Source organism: Protopterus annectens, chromosome 9.part0 (assembly GCF_019279795.1).
Source record: "Protopterus annectens isolate FY-2018-M chromosome 9.part0, PAN1.0, whole genome shotgun sequence".
NCBI lineage: Eukaryota > Metazoa > Chordata > Ceratodontiformes > Protopteridae > Protopterus > Protopterus annectens.
The window spans coordinates 817,755,864-817,782,359 of NC_056743.1; the positions used below are offsets into that span (position 1 = coordinate 817,755,864).

The 26,496-nt window shown below is 43.9% G+C and overlaps 1 protein-coding gene across 1 annotated transcript in view; it reads left to right on the forward strand.

The window, feature by feature from the left end:
* LARP4 (La ribonucleoprotein 4) overlaps nt 1-26,496 on the forward strand; it is a gene marked incomplete in the record, with an annotated part of 1,458,174 nt that overhangs the window by 699,002 nt on the left and 732,676 nt on the right.

The window sequence follows — 26,496 nt, forward strand, 5'->3', positions numbered from 1 at the left end:
CGTGATTCCGAAAAAAACGCTAAGGTAAAAGACCGAGACTAGCCGCAGAGGTCCAAAACTGCCAAAAACGCTTTTCCTAAGCCAGTCGCCAGTTCGCCGGTACTCAGTGAGGCGCTTTTGCAGCCCCTGATGCCCGCTACTTCTGATTCGCAGGCCTCTACTGAGACTCATTTGGAGTCTGGTATACCACGAGATGCTTCATCTATGGAACCCCACGGATGTATCTACCTTGAATGGGTCCAGAGCCGCTGTGCAGGCACCGGCTTCTGAGGATGTATTTAAGCCTAAACTTGCATTTTAAACAGACGCCTCCTTCTTTACTTAGGCATAAATCTCGATCCATGCCTAAAAAAACGATTCCCAGGCCACATACTCAGGCCTCTATGCCTAAAAAACAAATAAGAATGGCTGAAGATCTAATAACTCTAATCAGGGGTAGCCAAGCCCCCCGCCCCCTTCCTAGAGTCCTAGGATTGAAGTTGATTATAAATCTTCTGATCAGGATTCTGTTTTTTTCTGATTCTTCTAATGATCTGGATTTGCCCTTATCTACTTATAAAGATTCTGATGCAGAGTACTCCATTCGCTTTGCTTCCCCATCCTGAGGATTTTTCTTTTGGGGAAACCTTACATACTCTAAGGGAGCATTTCCACTGAGAAAGCCAGGATTTTCCTGACTCAAAAAAGAGGCTTAGGGATGTTGTTCATGTTTCGCTGTTGCAGTCATTACATTAGGGTAATCTGCTGGCAGGTTGCTCTCAGTCGGCCTGATTAACAAAGTCTTGGGTCCTGCGTCAGTTGTTGTCCTTTCTTCCATGACGTCAGGGGTATAAAACATGCAGCCGACACCATTACATCAGTCTTTCTTGCCGTGTGGTGCCCGAAGCAAAAACAGTTCACAAGTGCCGGTCGGCCGACTCCTGACATTTTTGTGTTCATAGGTTGGTACTAAGCTATCAGCCCTAGGGCCTATACAAGCCTAGCCATAACAATTCCCTGGCTATTTCTTCCCACATTATTTACTTTCCTGGACCCCTGTCCAGCAGGGCGACTGACGTGATCCCTGGGGTGAATTTCCTTTCTCCCATCCAATCATCAAGGTTCCTCTTGAAGAGGTCCAAAGAGGCACTCTGCTTGACATGTATGGGCAATCTATTCCAGAGTCTGGGGAGTCTCTGGGTCAGGAACCTATCCCTCCAGCATGTTTTGTTTATTGTGATGACAAGGTTTAGATCCCTGGAGCGTGTAGCTCTGAGGGATTGGGATTTCTTTAAGTGTAGCATGTCCAACAGCTCTGGGTTTGACATGGCCTTGTATGTTAAGCAGAGATCGCCTCTGAGTAGACGATATGTGACAGAGTATAGCTGGAGTTTTTAAGGCGGTCAGCGTAGAGCATCTGCTTTAGGCCTGTGATTCTTTTAGTGAGATATTTCTGAGGCCTTTCCAGTTGTTGCAGATGTCTTGAGAGGTACATACCAAATGGGGCGTTGTATTCTATAATGGGTCTAATGAGGGATGAGTACAGTGGGACAATGACCTCCTTTTTTCTGGATGAAAAGCCCTTCGTGATGAGGTGTGCCACATAGAAGGATTTCCTGACTGTTGTGGCAATGTGGTTATCGAAGGTGAGACCACTGTCCACCTGTGTCCCTAAGTCTCTTATCACACTTTGTGTTTAGTGTACTGCCACCTATATGGTAATTCATGGATACATGTTTTTTCCCAAAGGGGATAACAATACATTTCTTGGCATTGAGCTTGAGCCCATGGCTCTGGCACCATGCATCTGTTTCTGTAAGGCCCTTTTGTAGAGTATCCACATCATTTGGGATTCAATAATGGCTCCCAGTTTGCAGTCATCTGCAAACTTTGTTAGCCAGAGTCCCTTAGTGTTGACCTGTACTTCAGAGAAGTAGATGCCAAACAAGAGCGGCTCCAGGACTGAACCCTGAGGTACTCCACTTGTCTGGAGCTGGATTTGGAGTCGGCTACTTTTACAGTGTGGGTTCTATCAGTAAGCCATTTAGCAACCCATTGGGTGACATAGGGATTAATGCCCAACTTAGTAAGTTTATCTATGATTCCAGAGTGGGGATGGTGTCAAAGGCCTTGGCAAGGTCTAGATAGGCTGTGTGGACCACCTTACCCTTGTCCATGGCTCTGGAGACTGATTCAAAGAAGTCAATCAGGTTCAGGAGACAAGATCGGCCCTTCACGAACCCAAACTGGGTGGGGTCCAGTGTTTGAAGGTTGCCAATGTCTTTGTTTATAAGTTCCATGATAATACGCTCCATGGCTTTGCAGATAAGGCTTGTCAGACTGATGGGACGGTAGTTTCCGGGATCCAAGGTGGATCCCCCCTTGTGGATTGGGATAACTGTAGCTATGCGCCACTCAGTGGGCACGAAACCTGAGGTGAGGCTATGATTAAACATGACACTTAGGTGAGGTGCCAGTTCATATTGTAGTTCATGTAGTACACAGCCCGGGATGTCATCTGGTCCCATGGATGCTGTATTCTTGGCTTTAGAGAGTGCTTTTTGTACCTGTGTGTCCGTTATTACTGGAATTTGGCAATCTTCCGGTATTGAGATGGGCCATTTAGGGGGTGAGGGGGGGTGAAGTTGGCACTGAATCGATCTGCCAGGATATTGGCAATATCCTTTGGATCAGTATATTTAATGCCATTCTGTTTTAGCTCGGAGCAGATCTGAGCATTGCCATTTAGATTCTTGACATAGTTATAGAATGCTTTGTGGTTGTCTTTGGAATCTTTGGCAATTTTATTTTCGTAACTAGCTTTGGAGGATTTTATGAGGCATCTCAGTTTCTTACTGAGGCTAGTAATGGAGTTTTTTGCATCCTGAGATTTTCCTCTTTTCTGCAAAAGTTTCTTCCGTTTGTTGTAAAGTTCGAGTTTCAGAACCGAAGTCTTCAACTAAAAGTTAAGTACCCCATTGGGGAAACTTTTTCTTGCTCCTTCCCGATGTCAGTAAAAGTCAGTAATTGCATTACTTGTGGGAAGCAAATACCTCCATAAGGATTTTCATTTCTACTGTATTCCTTGCCTTGGCCCTGACCACAACGTGCCTTGCTGTCGGTTTTGTGCTAAATTTAATCAACGCACGATTAATCATTGGTATATTGTTGCTTCCAAATATTTTGGTTCAAGATTTAATTATCCAGAAATGTCTGTTAGCAAATCAGACTACTGGAATACCTAAAAAACACAAAGAAAAAGACAGACCCTCGAAATCCAAAACCGATGACGCTTCTCCTAAGCCAGTCGCCCATTCGCCGGTACTCGGTGAGGTGCTTTCGCAGCCCCTGATACCCGCTGTTTATGATTCGCAGGCCTCTACTGAGACGCATTCTGAGTCCAGTATGCCGCAAGATGCTTAAATTATGGAACCCGCGGATATCTCTACCTTAGATGGGTCTGGAGCTGCTGTGCAGGCACCGGCTTTTGAGGGTGTTTTCAGGCCTACAGATTTGTATATTAGACTGATGCCATCTTCAAAACTAAGGCCAAAATCTAAATCTGTGTCTACAAAAAGACGCCTGGGCCACATGTGCAGGCCCCTATGCCTAAAAATCAAATGATCAAAATGGCTGAACATTTAATTACTCTGATCAAGGGTAGCCAACCCCCACCTCCTACGTGGCTTAGGCAAAACATTGATTATGAATTTTCTGAACAGGATGCTATTTCTTCTGACTCTTCTAATGAACAGGATTTGTCTATTTATACTTATGAGGACTCTGATGCAGAGGATTCCATTCCTTCTGCCTCCCCCTTGAGGATTTTTCTTTTGGGGAAACTTTACATGCCTTAAGGGAACATTTCCACTGGGAAAGTCAGGATTTCTTTGAATCTAAAAAGAGACTTAGGGATTTTCTTCTACTTTCTCAGCATAGGCCTTTGGCTATACCTACTGTTCTAGATGTATTTGTTTTTTTCAGAATCTAGTATGACTCCTGATTCTCTGCCTCTGGCTCCTTGTAAGCCAGACAGATACTACAGGGTTCCTGACTCCCACAAATTCTTTTTCAAAAACCCTATTGCTGATCCTGAAACCATTTCTCAGGGTCCCAAGGGTATTAAGGCCTCTACTGCCAAAAATCCTACCCCTTCTGAAAGAGATTCCAGAGCGCGCTGGGTAGTTGGGGTAAGAAGGTTTACACGTCTGCAGCCTTAGCAATCAGGGCTTTAAACTGTCAATTTCATATGCTTAAATATCAACAGAATATCATGGGGTTACTTAAACAGAAAATGATGTTAATCTCTGACTGTGTGGAAAATAAAGAATTGCAGGATTTATTGCATTCAGCTGAACAAGTTGGAAAGCATACTTGGCAATATGGTTTTGATTCCTTGAAAGCCTTTTGCAGGGCTGCTGTAACTGGATCTGTGCTAAGAAGGGGACCTGCATCCATGGGACCTGACGACATCCCAGGCTGTGTTCTACATGAACTACAGAACGAACTGGCACCCCACCTAAGTACCATGTTCAGTCATAGCCTCACCTCAGGCTATGTGCCCACTGAATGGCGCACAGCGACAGTTATCCCACTCCACAAAGGACAATGAGCCTCGTCTGCAAGGCTATGGAGCGTATCATCATGGAACTTATAAACAATGACATTGGTAATCTCCAAACTCAGGACCCCACCCAGTTTGGGTTTGTAAAAGGCAGATCATGTCTCCTAAACCTGATATACTTCTTTGAAGCAGTCACCAAAGCCGTAGATGAAGGTAAGGTGGTTCACACAGCCTATCTAGATCTCGCCAAGGCTTTTGACACCATCCCCCACTCTGGAATTATAGATAAACTCACTAAACTAGGTATAAATCCCTACGTCACAAGATGGGTTGCCAACTGGCTCACTAATAGAACCCACACTGTGAAAAGTAGCAGACTCCAAATCCCGTTTCAGACCAGTGACAAGTGGAGTACCACAGGGTTCAGTCCTGGGTCCTCTCCTGTTTGGTATCTACTTCTCTTAAGTACAGGCCAACACAGAAGGTCTTTGGCTAGCGAAGTTGGCAGATGACTGCAAACTAGGAGCCATAATCAAAACTCCAAAAGATGTGGACTTCCTACAAAAGGGTCTTGCTGAGACAGATGCCTGGTGTCAAAGCCATGGCCTCAAGCTCAATGCCAAAGAGTGCATCGTCATTCCTTTTGGTAAAAACTCAGTACCCATGAACTACCACATAGGTGGTAGTCTACTTAACACCGAAAGTGTGATAAGAGACCTTGGGACACAGGTGGAGAGTAGTCTCTCCTTTGATGATCACATTGCCACAGTAGTCAGGAAATCCTATGTGGCACACCTCATCACAAAAGGTTTCTCATCCAGGAAAAAAGAGGTCATTGTTCCCCTCTACTCGTCACTTATTAGACCCATTATAGAGTACAATGCCCCTCTTGGGTTGTACCTCAAGACATCTACAACAACTGGAAAGGCCACAGAAATACCTCACAGAGGATTACCGGCCTCAAAGAGATGCCCTATGCAGACCGTCTCAAATAACTGCAGCTTTACTCCGTTGCATGTTGCCTACTCAGAGGCGATCTCTGCCTAACACACAAAGCTATGTCAAACGCAGAGCTTTTAGACATGCTCTACTTAAAGAAATCCCAATCCCTATGAGCTACACACTCTAGGGACCTAAACCTCGTCACCACAATAAACAGAACATGCTGGAGGGATAGATTCCTGTCCCAGAGACTTCCCATACTCTGGAACAAACTACCTATCTATATCAAACAAAGCTCTTCATTAGCAGTGTTCAAGAAAAATCTTGATGATTGCATGGGAGATAGGAAATTCACCCCGGGGATCACTTCTGTGGCTCTGCTCGACAGTGGCACAGGAAAATAATTTTCTTGGGTAGCAAAAGCCAGGGTACCTTTGGCTAGGCTTATATAGGCCCTAGGGGCCAATAGCCTAGTACCTACCTATGAACCTATGAAGGCATGCTTGGCTCATAGAGCAATCTCAGCCTGACCATGTTAAAGCAAAATTGTTGGTTGCTCCTTTACAACAGGACCGTCTCTTTGGTAATAAGGCAGAAGTGTTAAAGATGGATGATAAAACTAAATCTATGCAAACTGTGAAAGATTTCTTACAAGTGCAACCTCCAAGATTTAGTAGGCACTGGCCTAAGAATTGGTCCTTTCCAGTCCCTTAGAGAGCCGCTCAGGTCAAATCAAGACATTCCAAAGGCTCCAGGTTTCAGTCACAAGGAACTTTTAGAACAAAACAATGGGGTGCCTCCACCTCCAAATCTGGAAGCAACAAGGCATCTCCCTATGGTAAACAGTCTCAATGACTTCCCTCTACAATCACCAAGCACTTGCCTCTTAGCCGCCCCTTTGGGGGGAAAACTAGAACTTCATGCACGAAACTTGCAACTAAGTACCCTGGACAAATGCGTTTTAAATATAGTATCCCAGGGATAGAGGGTTCACTTCCACACACATTGCTGATTCCAAACGGATGGCCAGATCTGCCCCCAAATTAGTAGGCAGAGGCCCAGAAACAAGTTATTTCCCTCATGAACATGGGGGCTATTCAACCAGTCCCAGAAGAGGAAAAGGGACAAGGTTTCTATTCCAGATTTTTCCTAGTACCCAGAAAAGACAAATCATGGAGTCCAATTCTGGACTTATCCACTCTAAACACATTTCTGGGGGTCTACCTGAGATGGTCGACAAGCCATTTGATAGACTTTCATTTGGTCGACAAGCATGTTATGTGGGGGGTTGTGCCCCCCCCACACCCCCCCTAACTATATATATATATATCAACTCCAGGGTTGCACAACATTGGGGAGGGGGGCAAATCTGCTTGTCGACCAAATGGCTTGTCGACCATCTCAGGTAGACCCATTTCTGGACATTCCAAACTTCAAGATGCTGACTTTTCAACAGTTATTACCTATGCTAAGCAAAGATGCCTGGTTGGTAACTTTAGACTTAAGAGGCTTATCTGCATATCCCAATCAGGGAATCTTGCAGAAGATACCTCCGCTTCAAAGCAGGCTACATGCATTACCAGTTTTCTGCACTGCCCTTTGGCTTATCTACTGCACCCAGGGTCTTCACAAAGTGCCTAGCACCAGTAATTGCATTTTGCAGCCAAAGAAATATTCAAATATATCCATACCTGGACGATTGTCTAATTTGGGCAGAAAACAAGGACATTCTTCTAAAGCATCTGGCGTTTGTAAAAAGGGTTTTAACTTGCCTAGGGTACAGCATAAACGAAAAGAAAATCACAACTGGTACCCTCTCAAAAAATTACATTCCTGGGTGCAAGCTTGAATACAACTGCCCAGATGACTTACCTTATGCCAGAAAAGCAAATCCAATTGATGACTTACTTCAAACAGGTGGCCACAAAAACCCTGATATCTGCAAGACAAATTCTGCAAACCTTGGAGTTCGTGGCCTTCTGCCTTCTTCTAATTTCATATGCAAGACTGCATATGAGGAAACTTCAGTGGTACTTAAAAGGTTTACGGAGTCAACATTGTCACAGCCTGGAAACAATGATTCTTATTATACCTTGCCTGCAACAAGAGTTCCTATGGTGGGCAGAGGCCTGTCACCAAAACAAGGGACTGCCATTCACTCCACCCCCTGCCGCCCAAACCCTAACAAATGCATCAGACTATGCTTGGGGGCTTCATCTGGCAAGGAAGTGCATTCTGGGCAAATGGAGCCCAAATCAAATGCACCTGCATATTAATAAGAAAGAGATGCTAGCTGTACAGAATGCTCTGACAGCCTTCAAGGACTACCTTCATCCAGGACAACTAATGATAGACAACACCACAGTTATGTGGTACAGAAGCGGGGGGTACACATTCCTACCCCCTATGCAGACTAACCATGGCATTGTGGAACATGGCGTTGACCTATCAGATGCAACTACAAGCTCAATTCCTGCCAGGAAAGCTAAATACTCTGGCAGACTAAGCAGAAATCTTATGGAACCACACGAATGGAAACTGGAACCGCAAGAGGTTATGTAGTCCAGTCTCGCCTACATTCTGACCTGTGGGTTTGGAGCCAAACCTCTGCTCCGACTAGGCCATACTCTAGCTCAAAGTCTTTCATTTGGCTGGACTAAGATATCCCATGCTGCACTGCTCCCTTTTCCCAGATCTGATTTGCCGCTCATAAAGCTCAGACGCGGTCTCACTCTTGGCTGTAGCGAAGTATAACTTTTCGTTGTCTTTGACCAAATTTGTTGCTCCAAAAGCTATCTTCATAGCTAGATGTATGTGTTTTTGGTTTGTGGAAGCTTTTTTGTGTGGCCTTTCGTGGCCTTTGTCTTGGTATCCCGTTAGCCATCTCCCAGCGGGCTAGGCCTGTTTCAGTTAGAGGACCAAGTCCTCCATTTGTTATCTGTTTCCCTGCTGTGTTCGTTTTTTTTAGGTACCCTATGCCTCCGGGCTAGGGCCATTTAAGTTAGAGGACCTAGTCCTTCCCTTGTTTACTGTCTGGGCCGTTTGAGTTAGAGGTCCTTGTGTGGTGTCAGTAGTTTGTTTAGAGTCTAGTTCCCACGCTTTGTTGCTGGTGTCTGTTTTGGCTGTTGTGTCTAGTGTCCTGCCAATCATGTCCAAGGATACAAAAGAACATAAGCCTTTGGGCTTCAAGAAGTGTAATAAATGTGGGTATAAGATGTCGATTACTGATGGGAAATCTGTGTGCGTTTATTGTTTGGGGGCTATCCACCTTCAGGAATCTTGTGCGTTCTGTCACGCATTCAGACCTCGTGTTCAAGAAAGGAAGAACAAACTAATTCTGAAGGGATTACTGAAACCCTCCGAGGAAGATTTGGAGAGGTCTTCTAATGCTAAGTCCTCTCCTTTTGAAAGAGACAAAACCTTCAAAGCAAAAAAACTATCTCTAGCTCTGTCGGTCTTATCGGAGCCTCTGGAGAATGTTACGAAGTCTACTGTGGCACCCTCGGCTCCACAGTCTTCAGTGCCGAAGGAATTTGGTGAAGCAACAGAACCTACATTGGCTCCTAGCCTCTCTGAGCCAATTATGGAGATACTAGTTTGGAGCCGGTCCCCAGATTTCCTTCAAGGATGCATCTGCAGTCATAACATATGGGTTGTCCTGCTTCAGGCAGCCCTTCGGTCAGCTGGATTCCAAAGTCTAGGTCTGGCCTCGGCTGATGTCGCACTTTCCCCGACGTCAGAGTGTCTGGGGTATAAAAGCATCAGCCGACGCCATTTTCCTCAGTCTTTCTTGCCGCGTGGTGCCCGAAGCAGAAGTAGTTCGCAAGTGCCGGTCGGCCAGCTCCTGTGATTCAGCTACCGAAGACTTCGAAAAAGCTAAGTACCCCGTTGGGGACTCTCTCTTGCCTCAGCCGATGTCAGATAAAGTAAATAATTGTTTAACTTGTGGGAAACAAATACCTCATAAGGATTTCCACTCTTACTGCCTCCCTTGCTTAGGCCCAGACCATGACGTCTCAGCTTGCTCTGCCTGTGCTTCCTTCAACCGACGAACTCTTAGACGTCGGTCGGAGTTTGCAGAGGAATTTTTTGGGGCTAATTTTGCGTATAAGATGCCGCCGGAGACTCCGACTTCGCATGTGGTTAAAAAACGGAAGGACAAGGACCGACCCTCGCGGCCCACGGTTTCGGCTGAAACCACGGTCAGGCCTACCGCGAGTGTCTCTGTTTCGGCTGAAACAGAGTCCTCGGTGTTTCCTACTACCGAATCCATTCAACCGACTACCTCGGCCACAGAGGCTCCGGCCGAGTTGGTTATTGAACTGCCTACGGAAACCGGTGTCCTGGACATGTCTGACACCATACCTTTAGAGAAGTCTACTCCAGCACGTGGTGCAGCCAGACCTCCTGCATCCATGTCCATTAAGGCCTTCTCTAGGGCTAAAGCTGCCAAACTTGCCAAAGCTTTCCCTCCCAAGACTACCTCTCAGAGGCCTTCTACTGGCACTCATATTCTCAGCCTAGCAGAGGATCTCATCTCTTTAATTAGAGGTTCTCAACCTCACCCGGATAGGGGCTCTCTTCCACCACCAGACAAAAGGCATAGGGTTGAGCCCTCTGACCCCCACTCTTCAGATGAGTCTACGGATGAATCTGTGTTGTTCGAACACCAGCAGGAGGCTTGTTCGGCCTACGTGGATTCTGATGCTGAAGAATCTATTCCTTCGGCCTCCCCTCCTGAAGAATTTTCTTTTGGTGAGACGCTGCACTCTGAGAGAACATTTTCAATGGCAGGGCCAGGAATTTTCTGATTCTAGAAAGAGATTAAGGACCTTTTTGCATTTACCTCAGCATAGGCCTTTAGCTATACCTCCTGTTTTGAATGTTATTGATGATGTGTACTCTGATGCTAGTACAGCCCCTGATTCTCTCCCTCTGGCTCCTGCCAAACCTGATAGGTACTACAGGGTCCCGGATTCTCATCTGCACCTGTACAGGGCCCACTCTGCAGACCCAGAAACCATCTCCCAGGGCCCTAAAGGGGTTGCAGCTTCCACTGCTAAAAATCCTCTTCCTTCTGAAAGGGAGTCTAGAGCTTTAAAGAGATGGGGAAAGAAAGTTTATACTTCTGCAACTCTTTCCATGAGGGCATTAAATTGTCAATTTCATATGATTCTGTACCAAGAGTATTTGTTAGATGAATTGTATAAAACGCTTTCCTCCTCTGAACCCCTTGACTGTAAATCACTTCAGGATCTGGTACATAACTCACAGCAGGTTAGCAACCATTTTTTGCAGTGTGGTTATGATGCACTGGAAGCTTCATGTAGGTCAGCTATGACAGGGGTAGTTATACGAAGGCATGCCTGGTTGAAGGAACAATCTCTACCGGACCATGTTAAAGCTAAGCTTCTGGATGCTCCAATGGAAAAACAAAAATTATTTGGTTCCACGGCTCAGGAGGTCTTAAAGAAGTTTGAAGAAAAGGCAAAATCTGTGCAAACAGTCAAGGACTTTCTGCAGGTACAACCACCGAGATTCAGCAGAAATTGGCCTACTAAGAATTGGTCCTTTCCGGACTCAGACAGATCCCAGAGAGGCAGGAACAGGCGTGCCAGAGGTAGAGGGCAAGCCAGAGGCTCCTACAGAGGCCGTCAGTGGCAGCCTCCCAACCAGAGAGGCAGTGCAGGAACGACAACTACTGCTACTCCAGGACAGACTCAATGACTTAAATTTGACTCCACCGACCAGGGCTCAATTAGAAGCACCATTGGGCGGAAAGCTTTCTTTATTTTCAGGAAATTGGCATTATATTACAAGGGACTCCTGGACACTGCAAATTATAGACAAAGGATACAGCTTCCATTTCCACACATTGCCAAAAAGAAAAGGAATGCCAGACCTGCCACCAAATCAGAGGGCAGAGGCTTTGAAGCAAATCACCAAATTAATACAAATGAAAGCCATAGAAAAGGTACCCGTTTCAGAACAAGGCCAAGGATTTTACTCCAGATTATTCCTTGTTCCAAGAAAAGAAAATCAATGGAGGCCTATTCTCGACCTGTCCGCACTGAATACTTGCCTCATTGTGCCAAAATTCAAGATGCTGACCATACAGCAGCTTCTTCCCATGCTGGGCAAAAGGAGTCTTGGCTGGTGACTCTAGATCTTAAGGAGGCATACCTGCATGTCCCTATTCGACAAAGTTGCAGAAGACACCTCAGATTTCTTGCAGGATCAGAGCATTATCAATTCTCAGCATTCCCATTTGGCTTATCTACTGCACCCAGAGTATTCACTAAATGCCTGGCATCAGTAATTGCACATTGCAGACTTCAGGGGATTCAAATCTACCCATGTCTGGACGACTGCCTGATACGGACAACAAGGAAAATTTGTTAAAGGATTTGAGCTATGCCATCAAACTATTGCAGGCCTTGGGATACACAGTCAACATCCAAAAATCAAGACTTTGTTCCATCCTAAAGAATAACCTTTTTGGGGGAAGATCTGGACACAACCACCCAAATGGCCTTCCTCACAGAAGAAAAACAAAAACAACTTCCAGATTACTTCAAGAATCTGACAAGACAAACTCAGCTGACTGCAAGGAAAATCCTGCAGGCCCTAGGTTACATGGCATCTTGCATAATTCTAATTCCACAAGCCAGGCTGCATATGAGAAAATTGCAATGGTACCTAAGGAGTGTATGGACTCAGCACAGCCACAGCTTAGAAACTTTGATTCCACTCATCCCTTGCCTTCAAAAGGAATTTCTGTGGTGGGCTCAAGCCTGCCAGTCCAACAGAGGGTTGCCTTTCAGCAAACCAAAAGCAAACCAAACCATCACCACGGACGCTTCAGACCGAGGTTGGGGAGCACACATGGAGGACAAATGTATCCAAGGCCTATGGTCTCAAGGACAGTTACGCATGCACATAAACCAAAAGGAGATGCTGGCTGTGATGCACGCAATCGAGGCTTTCAAACCTTTCCTTCAATAGGGTCACCTGCTAATAAGGACAAGACAACACCACAGTTATGTGGTACATAAACAAGCAAGGAGGCACGCATTCCTACCCTCTATGCAGACTGGCTATGAATCTATGGGAACTTTGCTCGAATCTCAATATACAACTACAGTCCCAGTTTGTGCCAGGGAAAGACGATACTCTAGCAGACAGCTTAAGCAGAACTACCATGGATGCACACGAATGGATGCTGCACCCAGACATCTTCTTACTCATAACACAAACATGGGGAAGGCCGGAGATCGATCTGTTCGCCTCACCCCACAATCATCAACTGAAAATTTTTTGCTCAAGTACATACCACCCACAAGCATGGAAGGTGGACTCTTTCAGCTGGAAAGCTCTAACAGTTTATGCTTACCCACCACTCCCATTAATGTCCAAGGTTTTACTGAAGATCAGGGCAGAACAGCCAAGAGTGATTCTGATAGCTCCAGACTGGCCAAGGCAGCACTGGTACCCACTGTTGAAGAGCTTATCACAGACTAAACCGTGGCCTCTCCCCCTAGGGCCACTTCTGACGCAGAACAATTTCAAGATCCTGCATCCCAACCTAAAAACCTTGCAACTAACTGCTTGGAGAATACCATGACTCCTACTCAGAACAACTTATCCCAGAGGGTAAAGGACATTATTATGGAAGCTCGCCGTCCCTCCACAAGGAAGGCATACTCGGCAAAATGGAAAAGATTTCTCATTTGGAACACAAAAGGCCTAGATGTGACAGTGATGAGCATGGCACATATACTGGAATACTTAGCAGAATTGTTCCACAATGGCCTGTCTTATTCTTCCATTAAGATACATGCCTCAGCAATTTCAGCAGAATACAATGTAAATCCACCTGCCTTTTTGCATCCTCTCAAGACAATTTCTCAGAGGAATCAAAAACATCAATCCTCCAAGGAGACCACCTTTACCTACTTGGGACCTTAACTTTGTGCTGGAAAAACTAACACTTCCTCCCTTTGAACCAGCAGCATCGGCAGATCCACAGTTTCTCTCTTGGAAAACTGCATTCCTTCTGGCCATAACTTCAGCAAGAAGAGTATCCGAGTTACAAGCTTTAATGGTAGTGCAGCCATTTCTTATTTTTCATCAAGACAGAGTTTCATTAAGAATCAATCCTACTTTTATGCCAAAGGTGGTATCTAGGGTATCCTTGAACCAAGCAATTCACTTGCCTACATTCTTCCCAAATCCACAAAATAAAGGGGAGAAACTTCTACACACTCTGGATATACACAGACAATTACACTACTATTTGGACAGAACTAAAAGTTACAGAAAGATTGACCAACTGTTTGTAGCATATGCTGCTGGGACACAAGGAAAAGCAATTTCCAAACAGACAATTTCAAAGTGGATAGGAAATTGCATTCACTTTTGCTACTCCTTTCATGGAAAGACTGTTCCTGTGAATTTTAGGCCTCATTCCACAAGAGCCACAGCCACCACTACAGCCTTCCTAAGAGGGGTGGCTACCAAGGACATTTTAGAAGCGACTACATGGAGCTCCGTGCATACATTTGCCAAGCATTACAATTTACCTTTATACTCCAGATCCAGAGCAGGTTTTGCTACTGCAGTCCTGCAGGGTATCTTAACTACGCCATCTTTTTCTTAGTACCTCCACCCCCAGATTGGCTATGGTATTCTACTCATATGTTATGACTGCAGATGCATCCTTGAAGGACATAGTACAGTTTTGTACCTACCATAAATGTAGATGTCCGATAGGTATGCATTTGCAGTCAGGTTTACCCTTCCTCCTTCCCCTCTGTGGTATTCCTAGGGTGCTTACCCCTCCATTAGCTAGCTGGGGGAATCTGTTATGGTGTATTTGTTTTGTATATTTATATATATGTATATATATTTTTGCATTATGTTTGGAATTTTTTGGCATTTTTATCCAAATTTAACCTTCCTAGAGGGCACCTGGCATCTGGGGCAAAAAAAACTGAGGAAAATGGCGTCGGCTGATGCTTTTATACCCCAGCCGTTCTGATGTCGGGGAAAGTGCGACATCAGCCGAGGCCAGACCCAAACTTTGGAATCCGGCCGACCGAAGGGCTGCCTGAGGCAAGACAACCCGTATGTGATGGCTGCAGATGCATACCTATCGGACATCTACATTTATGGTAGGTACAAAACTGTACTATTCTGTGCCTGGAACCAATCTCAAGGGATGAGCACAGCAGCACCCAGTTTACCTCAGATTTTACAATACTTAACTGAGATGCTTTACAAGGGCCTGTATTTTTCCTCCATTAAAATCCACGCCTCTGCCATTTCAGCTCATTATAGCACAGCACCTCCCCTTTTTCTGTCATTCACTGCTCAAGCAGTTCCTCAGAGGGGGCAAACATTTGAAACCACCCAGTAGAGCTCCAACCCCAGCCTGGGAACTTAACTTTGTATTGGAGACACTCACTCTGCCTCCTTTCAAGCCAGCTTCTACTGCAGAATTGATATTTCTTTCTTGGAAAACAGCTTTCCTTTTAGCAATCACTTCAAATCGAAGGGTATCTGAATTACAGGCCCTTATGGCAATGGAGCCTTTCATCATCTTTCATGCGGACAGGGTGTCACTCGGAACCAATCCATCCTTCATGCCCACGGTGGTATCCAGTGTGGCTGTCAATCAGTCTGTTCATTTGCCTACCTTCTTTCCCAGTCCACAGAACAAAGTGGAACGGATACTGCATTCCTTGGATGTGCACAGACAACTTAGATTCTACGTGGACAGGACAAAACCTCAAAGAAAATCTGAACTGCTGGTAGCATTTGCTGCAGGGGCAGAGGGGAAGGCTATTTCAAAATAAACCATTTCTAAATTGACAAGCCATTGTATTAATTTCTGCTATAAGCGCCATGGAAAACCTGTCCCCCAGGGGATCAGACATCACTCTAACAGGGCTGCATCTACTTCTACAGCCTTTCTCGGAGACGTTCCTACCAGGGACATCCTAGAAGCTGCTACCTGGAATACTGTACATACTTTCACCAAGCATTATCATTTGCCAATTTTCTCTAAATCCAGAGCTGGCTTTGCCACTGCAGTCTTGCAGGGCTTTATAGCTGGCCCTAATTCTATCTTAAGATCTTCCTCCCCAACCATAGCTTTGGGAATCAACGCAAATGTAATGACTGCAACAGTGAAACACTAAGAACATAGTACAGTTGTGTACACTTAAGATAAATTTAGATGTTCAGGTGTATTCACTGTTGCAGTCCTGGTTACCCTCCCTTCTACCCCCTAACTTCTTTTGGCTATACCTCTACTTTCCTTTACTATGCTTAAAAGCCTTTTTGGTGTATTTGCTTTTTTGTTGGAGGTATACCTTTGTGTTTTTATGTTTAATTGCTTCCCATTAGAAGGGCACCTGACGTCTGGGGCAAGAAAAACTGATGTAATGGCGTCGGCTGCATGTTTTATACCCCTGACGTCATGGAAGAAGGGACAACAACCGACACAGTACCCAAGACTTTATTAATCAGGCCGACTGAGGGCTACCTGCAAGCAGATTACCCAAATGTAATGACTGCAACAGTGAATACCCTCTAACATCTACATTTATGGTAAGTGTACACAACTGTACTTTCTCCCCCCATCCCCAGTGTGATGATTTAACTGGTAAGGTCAAATCACAAAGTAGTCTCCTTTGAAGTAAAGGTAAAACTAAACACCCACCTACCTCCAAAAACTTTTAAGAACTTTTCTAAGGCAAGCAACCCCCTATTAAATGATGGCATAGCTAGTTTCCAAGCTCCCCCAAACCCAGAAAACACAGAAGCCTATGCAGCAACATACACTTACACAGAAACATTGCGTGACCATATAAACAACTGCATAGAACACCGGTACCAGACGAAAAATAAGCCCAGGTCAAACTGTGCAAAAACAAGCCACCCTTGGTGGACCCGTGGTATTTAATAGGTTGTGTAGGAAGTAAGAGTGGAATGTGTGCAACAGAACAGAAAGTCCCTCATTATTCCAAATAAGTGAATCCAAGAACTAGTCAAGGATCTGAAAGCAGACTTTGAGGTAAAAATAACCTCCAAAGTTAAGGATAGCCATAAGATATTTTTCAGTTATGTCTGCAATTTTAAGGGCAGCATCCAATAATGTGCTCAATTAAATGAAACGACCACACTGATGGACCATAAAATAAGAAGAATGAAGGGCAACGTATCAAGTAGATATCCAGGAACAAACCACCATATAAATTAGAACAGCAAGTTTATTTGAAAATAATCTAAAATAATCTCCAAAGGATGAACCGGTTCGAATTTTCGAATACACTTGCTGTTCTAATTTATATGGTGGTTTGTTCCTGGATATCTACTTGATACTTTGCCCTTCGTTCTTCTTGTTTTCATGTGCACAATTAGTTGTGGGACGGCATCACCTATACTCAGCCAGAAGATATAGCAGAATTGTTTGCTGATGAATTCATGTCAGATTTCACCTCTCCATGACTTGTAGTTCTCCCCCAAGAAACACCCTCCACCACTCCTCCGCAAGATATCACTAAATAACAGGTTGCCTCTGTGTTCTCTAAATCTAAAAACATGGCTTCAGTGGGGCCCAACGATATACTAGGTTGCCTCTTAAACAGCTTGAATCAGGAGCTGTCAGCCATATTGGGAACTTGTACCGCAGCCTCCAGACTAGCCTTGTCCTAATAAAGTGGAAGGCAGAAACAGTCATCCCTCTGCTCAAAGAGGGACTTTCAACTGACCCGGGTGATTACAGCTGATACGTTTGACTAGTCTTGTGTGCAAGGCAATGGAAAGAATAATCATGGGTCTGATAAATAATGATGTAGCAAACCTCCAAACACTGGACTCAGCCCAATTCAGCTTTGTCAAAGTCGTGTCATGGTTACTTAATCTGGTGGACTTCTTTGGAAAAGTCACTAAAGCAATGAATGAGGGTAAAACAATGCATACCTACCTTGACTTGGATTAGTAATTTGACGTAATCTTACCTGGACAGGACACATTAAAGTGGATGAGTCAAGATCTAACAAGAGGACAGTAACTAGTAGTGTGCCACAGGCTTAGTGCTGGGACCACTCCAGTCTGGAATGTACTTCTAAAGTAGAGGCTAATGTGCAAGGCCTCAGGATGACAGTTTGCCACATACTGCAAGCTGGGAGCAGTCATAGAATTCCCCCAGTGATATCCTTCAGGAAGTTTTAATCAGACAAATGACTGGTGTCAGAGCCATGGCCTAAAACTAAATGCAAAAAAAAAGCATTATCATACCATTTGGGAAGCCAGAAACTCTGCAAGTTACAAATTAATAGCACACCCGTAAAAGAAGAATCAGAGGTGAGAGTGTTGGGTACACAGGTGGCCTGAAACTTGACTGCCATGTATTCATAGTGGTGAGGAATTCATTTTATGTGGTACAGCATAGAAGTAAGGGTATGGCATCCAGAGCTAAGGAAGTTAATCTCACTATACTCAGCCCTTGTTAGACCAATTATCGAGTAGTGTGTGCCATTTGGAGTGTAATTGACTATAGGCACTTGTGACCCTAGTTTCCTCACAAATAAAATACTGGGTGTTAACATGTCTTGTGAGGCTAAACTAAAAGCCCTATTACTTTACTGTCTCCTGCCAACTACTAAGGGCTGATAGATGCCTAGCCTACACAGCACTCACAAATCCAGCCCTGATGGAATGACTACACATCTGCAAGAAAAGCAGCATGCAAGTCACTCTGTCAAGGGATCTAAGTTGTCAGTGACTCAAGCAAAACATGCTGGAGAGACAGGCGTGTCACTAAGATTACCCCTTCTTTGGAACAGTCTTATTCACGTTAAGCCCTTGCTTAGCCCTCTTCAAATGCAGTTTGGGTTAATGGAATTGGAATTGCAAATTTACACCTGGAGTAGTGCCTGTGTCCATTATGGACAGGGGCAGTCTGTAAAATATTCAAGGCATATGCACAAACTTATGCCATCTTCTTGCCCCTAGGGGCTACATATTTGGTAAAATTGGGTTATACTGGATGTTCTTCATATTTCACTGTTGCAGTCATTACATTTGGGTAATCTGCTGGCAGGTTGCCCTCAGTCGGCCTGAATTCCAAAGTCTTGGGTCCTGCGTCGGTTGCTGTCTCCTCTTCCATTACATCAGGTTGTCCGAGGTATAAAACATGTAGCCGATGCCATTTTCTTTAGTCTTTCTTGCCGCGTGGTGCTGTAAGCAGAAGCATTTCGCAAGTGCCTGTCGGCTGACTACTGAAATATTCGAGTTTGAGTTTCAGAACAGAAGTCTTCACTAAAGCTAAGTACCCAGTTGGGGAAACTTTTTTCTTGCTTTTTACCAATGTCAGAAAAAGGTAATTGTATTACTTGTGGGAAGCAAATACCATAAGGAATTCCATTTATACTGTATTCCTTGCCTAGGCTCTGATTGCAACTTGCCTGGCTGTCGGTTTTGTGCTAGATTTAACCAACGCACTATTAAGCATCAGTATATTTTTGCATCTCTGTATTTTGGAAACCGATTTTAACTACCCAGAGATGCCGTCTGATAGCAATCCGACTTCCGGTGTACATAAACACAAAGAAAAGGACAGAGAAAGGCAGTCGAGATCAAAAACCGATGACAAAGCTTCTCCTAAGCCAGTCGCCGGTACTCAGTGAGGCGCTTTCGCAGCCCCTGATACCCGCTGCCTTTGAGTTGCAGGCCTCTACCGACACCCATGTGGGAGGCCGGCATGCCGCAAGATAATCAAGGTATTGGACCAACGGATGTATCTCCCTCAGATGGGTCCGGAGCCGTTGAGCAGGCACTGGCTTCTGAGGGTCTCTTCGGACCCCAACATTTTTATATCAAACATAAAGCTGCAAAACCAACGGCAAAGACACCTTCTAAAACTAAAACAAAAGACGACGCCTGAGCCACGTGCACAGGCCTCTATGCCTAAAAAACAGATGATCAAAATGGCTGAAGACCTTGTTACCTTGATCAGGGGTACCCTTCCCCCTCCAGATAAGAGGCCTAGGCAAGACACTGAGTATGAATTGTCAGATCAGATTTCTATTACTTCGGATTCCTCTTCTGATCAGGAATTATTTTTACCTCCCCTATGAGGATTCTGATGCTGAGGAGTCTATTCCACCTGCATCTCTTCCTGAGGATTATTCATTTTGGAGGAACCTTGCATACTTTGATGGAGCATTTCCACTGGGAGAGTCAAGACTTCTCAGAATAAAAAGAGACTTTGGGATTTCCTTCTCCCTCAGCACAAGCCTTTAGCCATTCCTTCCGTTATACACATTGTGGATGTTGTGTATTCGGAGTGAAGCCTGACGCCTGACTCCTTACCTCCGGCTCCCAGTAAGCCTGACTGGTATTACAGGGTCCCTGACTCTCATAAATTTTTATTTAGAAACCCTGCTGCTGATCCTGAAACTATTTCACAGTGTCTAAAGGGAGTTAAGGCCTCAACAGCAAAAAAACCCTACCCCCTCCGACAGAGATTCAAGGGCTTGAAGCAAATGAAACAAACTAGTGAAACTTAAAATAGCGAGCGAGAAACCAAAGAAGAGCAGATAACCTATGGAGAGTTTAAAATGTTATTAGCGCTTTCGGTGAAGTCTGTGCCTCACCTTCTTCAGATACCATTACAACTAATTAACAAGTATTAAATACAAAAATTAAAACAATTAAAAAATTAGACCCGTCCCTTAATGATTAAAGGAAAAGAACAGAAAAAACCAAGACACCATTTGATGTCTGCACGGAAATGTGTAATCATGCTAAAGACAGTCAATGGAACACTACTCAAATTAGACCATAAAATAAAATTGTGAATTGTCTGAAAAAATCTAGTAAACTTTAAAAACGTTTAGAACGTCATCGTGTCATATAAAAGTGTCTGATGAGATGTTAATACCAGTCAGGTTCCCCTGATTGTTAAGGATGCAAAAAAGAAAACTAAAATTAAAATCAGTCTACAACATAACAAATGTACTATTCAGATTACATATTTAGTATAACATCAACGGACATATTAATGCTACAATGACTTTGCACGATTGTATTATGCTATCCATTCATAAATATATGGTAGTAACACGCATAAATACAAAAGTGCACCACGGACATGCTATTATACTGTGTGCCTCTGTACAACTATAAAAAATGCTTTTAAAGAAATGCCATGAATCCTAACTGCTGGTCTTATTGGAACCACCAATCTCTTAGACTAAGAATAAATAGTTTCAAAACGTGATTGTATTGTATTAGGCTATTCAAAAGTGTGTAAATATAATAGTGTGTTAGAGGGTGTATGATATGCCAACTAAACAACCATAATGTTCTTCATGATTATAACAAAGCAACACTAAATGGAAAATGTTAATGTTAGTTTATGGTTAAAATACCCATAGGGCTAAACTCTGTGATGGAAGTCCTTTAAAGCCAATAATTTCAGTATACTTTTTATAGACACATACTCATTGAGGCCTGGGAAAATGTGTGCCATCGTTCTAATTTGCCACATTCTCTCGTCTGTTTCTAAAAGTAATTGCCAAGGTCCCCCTCGGACCTCAACTTGCCTTTGTTGTAAAATGGTGAATTTAAACTTGTGATCCGGGAATTCTGTAATATGCCTAGCTTAAGTGTTTGTTGAATCACTTTTGTTAACGGCATATTGGTGTTCATAAATGCGCTGCTTGATTTTTCTCTCAGTTTTACCGATATAATATGCGGCACATTGGTCACAGCAAGCTGTATAAACTACACCCTTGGATTCACAATTAAATCTACCACTGACGTAATAAGTCCTCTCCCTGATGGTAACTTTGTTGTCAGTACATATATGTTTACATTGCTGACAGGACCCACATTTAAACATGCCATGTTGCCTACTATGGTTAGTTTTTTTCTTTCTTTCAAGTAAGGCTTTTAAGTTAGCCCCTTTTCTATATGTTATATTGGGCTTTTGACCTAATGTTCTCAGTAACCCACTGTCTTCCATAATTGACCAATTTTTGTTTAACATATCCCTTATATTGAAGTGATCAAAGAAATAAGTGCAAAGAAAACTGATCTTATAGTTGTGTCGCACATCAGTCAAGGTAATACTCTGTTGGCCTTCTGTGCATTCCATATTTTGTACAGGGTTTTTCTGTAACAGGGGTTTAAATTGTCCTGTGCTACGCTTATAGATAACTTCAGAAATTATGTTAGCTAAAAGCGGTTCTGGATAACCTGTATTAGTGAACATGGTTTGCAAGAGTTTACATTCATCAGCAAAATCTCGCTCATCAGAAACCATTCTTGCCGCCCTTACCATCTGCCCTTTAACAACAGCTCTTTTTTGATGGTAAGGGTGGCTGCTAGTAAAATGCAAAAAAGCGTTAGAATAAGTAGGTTTTCTGTAAATAATACTTTTGTATCTAGAGTTAGCCGCATCTTTAGTTAAGCTAATATCTAAGAAGTTGATGCTAGCATCCCCCAAACTGTATGTAAACTCAAAAAAACTGGTCGTTTGATTTATATCAGCTATAAAGGTTGGGACTAGGGCCTTGGCACCCTTCCAAATAAGGAATATGTCATCTTAGTATCTGATGTACCAGGAGACATTTTCCTGAAACAGACTAGTGGTAAATAAAAGTTTTTTTCCCCCAATGGGCCATGACGCAGTTGGCAAAACTGCCACCACACAGTGACCCCATTGCCACCCCAGTATTCTGAAGATAAAAATGCCCATCAAAGATCATGAAGTTGTTCGTTAGGACAAGCTCAAGTAATGTTTTAACTAAATATATAGTTTTCTCATCTACGTGCTTCACTGTCATGAATTCCCTAATCCATTCCAGTCGTAGGTCTTGGGGTATCACGGTATATAAATCTTTAACGTCAATTGTGAGTAAACAGCAATTGTCTTGATATTTCAATTTACTAATATTCATCAAAAAACTCCATGAGTCTCTACAGATTTGGGGCTCTTGTTCCACAAGGGGCTTCAGCATATTGTCAATGAATCTAGCACATCCATAAGTGACAGATCCCCTTCCATCAACAATGGGTCTAAAAGGGGGATTAATAACTGTTTTGTGAATTTTGGGTGAACCAAAAAGAGCTGGTATCCTAGGAGCAATCATTGTTAAATACTGATGTGTATCAATACCTGTAACTCCTTCCAAAAACAAGTCATCTAAAGTAGCTGTAATTCTTTTATATGCCATGTTAACCTCATTAATGCTGACCTGTGTGTAGGCTGGAGTATTAAGATATTCATTCATACTTTTGATGTATTCACTTTGGTCCATGAAAACTAACCCTCCACCCTTGTCGGGTTTCATGACCCGAATATTGCATTCATTCAACAAGTTTAAAAAATCAAAATGTTCTTCATCTCACATTGCTGCAGTCCTAACACTTGGGTAGTCCGCTGTCCCTCATTCGGCCCGAATATCAGAGTATAAGGCTGACGTCGGTCAGGGCGCATTAGACTGACATCAGAACGTCAGGGTACAAATGCGCATGACCGACGTCATATCCTCAGTCTTTTTTGCCGCATGGTCCGATGCAGAAGCAGTGTTGCAAGTGCCGTTCTGAAATTTTTCGAATTCGGAGTTTCAGACCGAAGTCAGAGTTGGTTAAGTACCCGTTAGAATATTTTGGTTTTTTCTTGCCTCAGTGGTTTCCGGATGTCAGAAAAAGTGAATAACTGTATTTCTTGTGGGAAACAGATACCGCATAGAGATTATCATAATTTGTGTATACCTTGTTTAGGACCTGAGCACGACGTTGTTGGATGCCGCTTTTGTGCTAGGTTTAATAAACGCACTATAAAGCGGAGGTTGGATTGTGCAAGGTTGGTCTTTGGGAAGCGGTGCAATTACAAAATGCCGTCGGATGCTCCGACGCCGGCTTCCTCAAAGAAGCGCAAGGACAAGGCAGTTAAACCTAGGTTAGAGGAGTCGTCCGAACCGGACGCCAGTTCTTTAGAGGTGTCAGTGGAACCGGTGGTTCCGACTGAGGCCTCTCTGGAGACCCAGGGAGAAACTTTGATTTTACAGGATGTGGCCTCCCAGGAGGCAGGGCAGGCTGTAGGGGCTTCTCAAGTAACTGTACTCCCCTCCCTTTCTAAGGGGTCTAGGCCCTCTCTTTCTGCTTCTAAGGCTTCTCCTAGAGGCAGGTCTAGTTTAGCTTCGGTGGGTGTCACTCCCAGTTCTTCAGGTGCTGTGCCCAAGAAGCACATGCTCAAAATGGCAGAGGATTTAATTACTTTAATTAGAGGCTCTATGCCCCCTCCTGATAAGAGGCCTAGGATGGAACCTGTGTTGGGGGATTATGAGCAGGCTTCGGATGTGTCTGAGTCTTCGGCTGAAGACTTGCAGGAGTATTCTCATTATTCTGATTCTGATATGGATGATTCTACTCCTTCTGCTTCTCCTCCTGAGGATTTTTCTTTTTCAGAGACCCTTCACTCCATGAGAGAGCATTTTAAATGGGAAGGTCAGGATTTCTCTGATTCCAGGAAAAGGCTTAGGGAATTTTTATTTTTACCCCAGCATAGGCCTTTAGCTATTCCTCCTGTTCTGAATGTGGTGGAAGATGTGTTTGCAGAGGCTTCTCTTAATCCTGATTCTTTGCCTCCTGCTCCTGTTAAACCGGATAGGTATTACAGGGTGCCTGAAGCTCATAAGTATCTTTTTAAGAGTCCTAGGGCAGACCCAGAAACTGTTAGCCAGGGGCCTAAGGGTGTTGAGGCTTCTGTTGTCAAAAATCCGGTTCCTGCAGATAAAGAGGCCAGGGCCTTGGATAGATGGGGAAAGAAAGTTTATACTTCCACTCTAGCCATGAGAGCTTTGAATTGCCAGTTTCACATGTTGAAATATCAAAATTATCTCCTTTCTCAGTTGAAATCTAAGGTTGATGCCCTGGCGGAAGGTATTGACTGTAAAGAGTTACAAGATTTAGTGCATGTTTCTGAGCAGGTGGGTAAGCATTCTTTGCAATGTGGTTTTGATGCTGTACAGGCCTCGTCTAGGGTGGCTGCCACTGGGTCAGTTCTTCGCAGGCATGCCTGGCTGAGGAATCAAAATTTATCCGACCATGTTAAAACTAGGATTTTGGATGCCCCTTTGCAATCTGATGTCTTGTTTGGTTCTCCTGTTGAGGCAGTTTTAAAGAAGATGGAAGATAAGGCTAAGTCTATGCAGACTGTTAAAGATTTTTTGCAGGTTCAGCCTCCAAAGTTTAGTAGAAATTGGCCTACTAAAGGGTGGACGTATCCTTCTTATGATTCCCAGTCTAGGGGTAGATCTAGACGTGGCAGGGGCAGAGGTCAGGGCTCTTTCAGGCCCAGAACAGGGAGTTCTCCTGCACAGTCTTCAAGTGAGGGCAGGGGTCAGTCCTTTCGTAAACAGACCCAATGACCTACCTTTTCAGCTGCCAGAACCTTCTCGCCTGGCAGCACCTTTGGGAGGAAGGTTGGCACTTTTCAAAGAAAATTGGAGTTTGATTACCCAAGACAAATGGGTACTGGATATCATACATCACGGTTACAGGTTTTATTTCCATACCTTGCCTCCTTTCAAAGGCATGCCAGACATTCCTCCTCAACAAAGAATAGAGGCTCACAATCAAATTTCACTGCTACTCCATATAGGGGCCATACAGCCGGTTCCTTTGCCAGAAAGGGGCCTAGGATTTTATTCTCGCCTGTTCCTAGTCCCAAAGAAGGGGAACACGTGGAGACCAATTTTGGATTTGTCTATCCTCAACACTTATCTGGACATTCCCAAGTTCAAAATGTTGACGTTGCAGCAGCTTTTACCTCTGCTGGGCAAAGATCATTGGATGGTAACTTTGGATCTCAAGGAGGCTTACCTTCATGTTCCTATCAGACTAAGTTGCAGGAAGTATCTGCGTTTTCGAGCTGGGACTTCTCACTATCAGTTCTCTGCATTGCCCTTTGGCTTATCTACTGCGCCCAGAGTGTTCACGAAAGTTCTGGCTCCAGTGATTGCTTTCTTCAGGCTAAAAGGAATACAGATCTATCCTTATTTGGACGACTGCCTGATTCTGGCTCAAGGAAGGGAAGAGCTTCTTCATCATTTGGAATATGTGATAGCAGTGCTAAGATGCCTGGGGTATTCTGTGAACGAAATAAAGTCCAGTCTAGTACCCTCTCAAGACATGTGCTTTCTGGGTGTGAGACTGAATACAGCATCCCAGATGGCCTTTTTAACCCCGGACAAACAAAAGAGTCTATCCCTTTATTTCCATCAGCTATCTCATCAGTCCGGGCTGACTGCAAGGACAGTCCTTCAAGCCTTAGGGTTCATGGCATTTTGTATTCTGGTGCTTCCCAATGCCAAACTGCATATGAGGAAGCTACAATGGTATCTCAAAAATGTATGGACTCAGCACTGCCAGGATCTGGACACTGTCATTCAAATAATACCTTGCATTCAAAAGGAATTTTTGTGGTGGGCTCAGGAATGTCACCTAAACAAGGGACTCTCTGTGACCCGGCCAGAGGCGAGTCAGATTTTAACGACACATTGGTCACAGCAAGCTGTATAAACTACACCTTGGATTCACAATTAAATCTACCACTGACGTAATAAGTCCTCTCCCTGATGGTAACTTTGTTGTCAGTACATATATGTTTACATTGCTGACAGGACCCACATTTAAACATGCCATGTTGCCTACTATGGTTAGTTTTTTTCTTTCTTTCAAGTAAGGCTTTTAAGTTGGCCCCTTTTCTATATGTTATATTGGGCTTTTGACCTAATGTTCTCAGTAACCCACTGTCTTCCATAATTGACCAATTTTTTGTTTAACATATCCCTTATATTGAAGTGATCAAAGAAATAAGTGCAAAGAAAACTGATCTTATAGTTGTGTCGCACATCAGTCAAGGTAATACTCTGTTGGCCTTCTGTGCATTCCATATTTTGTACAGGGTTTTTCTGTAACAGGGGTTT